The following is a 4194-nucleotide window of genomic DNA, read 5'->3' on the forward strand; positions in this document are numbered from 1 at the left end:
GTACAATAAAAATGCAAAAGAACACTGTTGGCATGAATGAAATGATGATGAATACCGCCTACCCAATATGTATGTGGACCTTTTGAAGTCTGCCGGTACAAGTCAATGGAGCAAAGAATAGCTAGTATTTTAAAATCGCAGCATTTATTAAAAACTATACCTTGTAGAATCTACTGTTTACTGAGGAGCTTAATTTAATGTGTTACGTACATTGCCACAAGTAAATCAGGGCATTATTTTGGGATACATGTTTGTAGCAAATGTGCATTAAATAAAAAAGCCTGATCCGCCTCTCATGTAAAGACTGCTGAACTTTTTTTTTTTTATGTGCAGGAATCATGGTTAGTAAAGAAGACAGCAAATACTTATTAACAACCTCTGAAAGTGACTGAACCAGCTGTTTCACTAGCCTTGGAGATGCAATCAATCACAACACTTGTATAGCGCGCTACTCACCCGGAAGGGTCTCAAGGCGCTTGGGGCCGCTACTGCTCGAACAGCCAGGTCTTGAGTTGTCTCCTGAAGGCGAGGTGGTCCTGGGTCAGCCGAAGGTGGGTGGGGAGGGAGTTCCAAGTCTTGGCAGCCAGGTAGGAGAAGGATCTGCCTCCGGCGGTGGCTCTGCGGATACGTGGTACGAGGGCGAGGCTGGCGGATCGTAGCTGGCGGGTGGGCGTGTGGAAGGCCAGGCGGTTGTTGAGGTACTTGGGGCCCAAGTTGTGGAGAGATTTGTGTGCGTGTGTTAGGAGCCTGAACGTGATCCTCTTGTTGACGGGGAGCCAGTGCAGGTTCCTCAGGTGGCCGGAGATGTGGCGGCGTCGCGGGATGTCCAGGATGAGTCGGGCGGAAGCGTTCTGGATGCGCTGTAGTCTTTTCTGTAGCTTGGCTGTGGTTCCAGCGTAGAGGGTGTTTCCGTAGTCCAGCCGGCTGGTGACGAGGGCCTGGGTGACCGCCTTCCTGGTTTTGATCGGGATCCATCGGAGGATCTTGCGGAGCATGAGCAATAAGTATTAGACCCCAACTGGCATGTTAAAACAAGCATTGGCAAAGCCAATAGGTCTCGCTTTTGGGACCTTATAAGTGTTAAGCCATGCAGCACATTATCCTGAGTGCTACAACATCTGCTGTTACTTCACGTGCCACGGTCATGTACAACAAGAATGTGCGTATACTGAATGATAGGTGCTTCAAAAGGGAACAATTAACAATCGGTCTTATAATTTTACAAAACTGTCCAGAATGTTAAAGCCTATTATCAATTACAACAAAGGCTATGCCACTCTCTTCAGCTCCGGGTAAACCTTTGAACACAAAATGTCTAACATGCAGGCCAGCCACATCTATCACCCAACACAACTCAGATCTTCAAGTCCCACCATACAGACAGCATAAGTCAGAATCATGCATGCACCTTTCAGTAAAATAAAAGCCTGGGTGATCAGCAAGCACATATATTTGTAATGCAGGAGTAGAGACAATACTATGCCCAATGGAAAGGACTGGGACTCAGCAATGTATTGTGAAGAGAAATAGCATGGAACTGTTCCGCACTCAGGATCCCAGACCTGTTACTAGCGGTGCTGGGGTAGGTGACATTACTTTCCACCCTTGTATTACTTGTTTTGCAAGCACCGTGCTGTGCTTTTTATACTGTCTCCAGAAGTTTCCACATTGCCTTTGTTGCTTGGGTTATACATATGTTATGAGCTCTAACAGCAAACTACAGATTGCAGGGATGTTGTGTGTTCCGGCCCTAGAGCAGCTATTCAGGTTATAGTGTTTGTAGAGCCTCAGACTGAAGACAGATTGTTGATGTGGCATAACTGCCAGAGCTGCCGAGTTCGGAACAGGGGACCAGGCTCAAGTGTTTGCACCGACTCAACATCCTGTGATTTTGGCCAAATCGCTTTATCTCCCCGAGCCTAAAAAACAGCAAGAGCGCAAAGAAAACAAACATCTATTTCTTTACTTATGCTATAATCGTGGCACCCGCGCTTTACTTGTAAAGTAGGAAAAGGTAAGGTGCCGCGATTATACCAAAAGCAAACAAATAGCTTTTTTTTCTCAAATTCTTTAGTTTTGCAGCAATCGTGTCGCATGCATGAGGCTGACGAGGGGAGTGGGAGAACGGAGGGGGTAGGGGAGGGGATTAACGAAAGCAGAAAGTGATTAAAAACATTGCGCGGCGAGAAAGGCAGATGCCAGCGGTGCACGTCGTGTGTGCTTGTGCGCGTAACAGACAGCTGGTGGCCTGCAAAAGCCTGTGGTGGGTAGCACTTTGAAACCCGCTTACTAAATGTCTCACCAGAGCAGTGCATGCGAGACCTAAAAAAGGAATGAAGCCCTACAGGTGAGATTTAAAGACATCTGTGAGGCCCAGAATGAACAACTCTCCGCGATGCAGCAAACAGACAAAAAGATTCCAAGACCATAATGTATAAAACAGCTTATCGTAAATACATGACCGTAGCGGTGCAAACGTCAATCCCAAATGTTACCCAGGGCACAAGAGTTCAAACTTTGCCCGACCTTAAAAAACACTTTCAGACTTTTCCTCTGGACCGAAAGAAAGTGAACTTTATCAAAAACACCTCCTCTGTCGAAACATTTAAAAATCAGAATAATGGCTTTCTATTAGACATTAAAGATAAAGTGCGTGCTATCTCAGGGGAGACCTCTGAATTCAGAAAGGTGACTGATCAAAGGACGCAATGGCTGGCTTCAAACATTAATGCATGCATGGATGTTGTGCATCAGCCTTCCACTGGCAACTGTTCAGAGGCGAGTAAAAGCATTGATTTGCACAGTTGCACTGAAGAACCCCCTTGCCTTCAGAATTCGGCAAGCTCTACTTCAGAGGAGCCTGATTGCCAGCTGCTGGAGAAACCAAAACAAGACACAGGGCCACTGGGTAATTAGGGAGCCACTCAATCAGCACACTCGAGTCTTTCAGGTGGAAGAAGCCACAGTTCATGTGCCTGCACTTGGCTCCCATGCCGCATACCTGGATCTGTTGGAAAATGAAACTGACAAAAACAGAGGGGGAGAAGGGAGTGGGGAGTGCGAGCAGAGGAGCATGATTCACAGCGACCTAAAACAAACAAAAAATGAAGCTGATTAGAAGGGAGGGGGTAGTGCAAGCAGAGGAGCCTGAATGAAGCGGACGAGAAGGGAGGGCGTAGTGCAAACAGAGGAGCATGAATGAAGCTGACCAGTAGGGAGGGGGTAGTGCAAGCAGAGGAGCCATTACAGAAACTCAGATGGCAGCTGTGCACGTGCACGCCATCGTGAACGCAAGCTGGAGGCCAGCAAAAGCATGTGGGTAGCACTTTCAAAAGCCGCTCACTAAATTTCTTGCAGCGCAGCGCATGCGCTGGCTCAGCGAGACCTAAAAAGCGTTACCAAAGGTAACTTGTTGTTCTGATAAATACATCTTCCTGTGGATTCCTCACATTTTGAATAGAATACCCAAGCAGTCCCGTACTCAGATGTAGGTCTGACTATACCAAAAAATCTTCCTAAACAGAGCGGGTAGAGTGACCATTCCTCCTCACTTCGGTGTCTAAGCAATAGTGCTTTGCAAAAGTGTGGAGGGGAGGTCCAAGTTGCCGCTGTACAGATGTGTACTGCAGGGACACCTCTAGCTAAAGTAGAAGCCTTGGCTCTAGTGGAATGAGCTCTAATCACTTCTGGTGGTTCTTTGTGAGACATGGCGTAGCAGATCTTAATGCACAAGATGACCCATCTAGGCAATGTTTTTTTATGCACTTCTTTACCTTTTATCTTGCCCACATAGGCAACAAACAGCAGACCGTCCAGCTGGATAGCACAAGTTCTGTCCAAATGAAAGCCAGCAGCCCTTTTGGGGTCCAGTCCAACAAAGCCTTTCCTCCTATTTAGATGGATGTGGAGGAGGATATAAAGTAGGAAGGATGATAGACTGGCCCAAGTGGAATGGAGTAACCACCTGTGGCAGGAAAGCAGCCCAGGTTCTCAAACCCATGTTATTCACATAGAAAGTTGTGAAGGGGGCTTTTAACACTGTGGGCCTGTAAATCACTAACTTGTCTATCAGACGTTACAGCAACTAGAAAAATTGTCTTAAAAGTAAGTAGCCTTAAAGGACAACTATATAGAAGTTGAAATGGAGAACACAAGGTAAGTTGATACCAAATCTATATCCCACTGAGGCTTAAT

General features: G+C 46.6%; 1 pseudogene; it reads left to right on the forward strand.

Moving 5' to 3' along the window:
• Positions 1 to 338: 338 nt before the first annotated feature.
• Positions 339 to 3897, forward strand: LOC144762209 (inhibitory synaptic factor 2A-like; annotated as a pseudogene).
• Positions 3898 to 4194: the final 297 nt, after the last annotated feature.

The sequence above is a fragment of the Lissotriton helveticus genome, chromosome 6 (assembly GCF_964261635.1).
Source record: "Lissotriton helveticus chromosome 6, aLisHel1.1, whole genome shotgun sequence".
Lineage (NCBI taxonomy): Eukaryota > Metazoa > Chordata > Amphibia > Caudata > Salamandridae > Lissotriton > Lissotriton helveticus.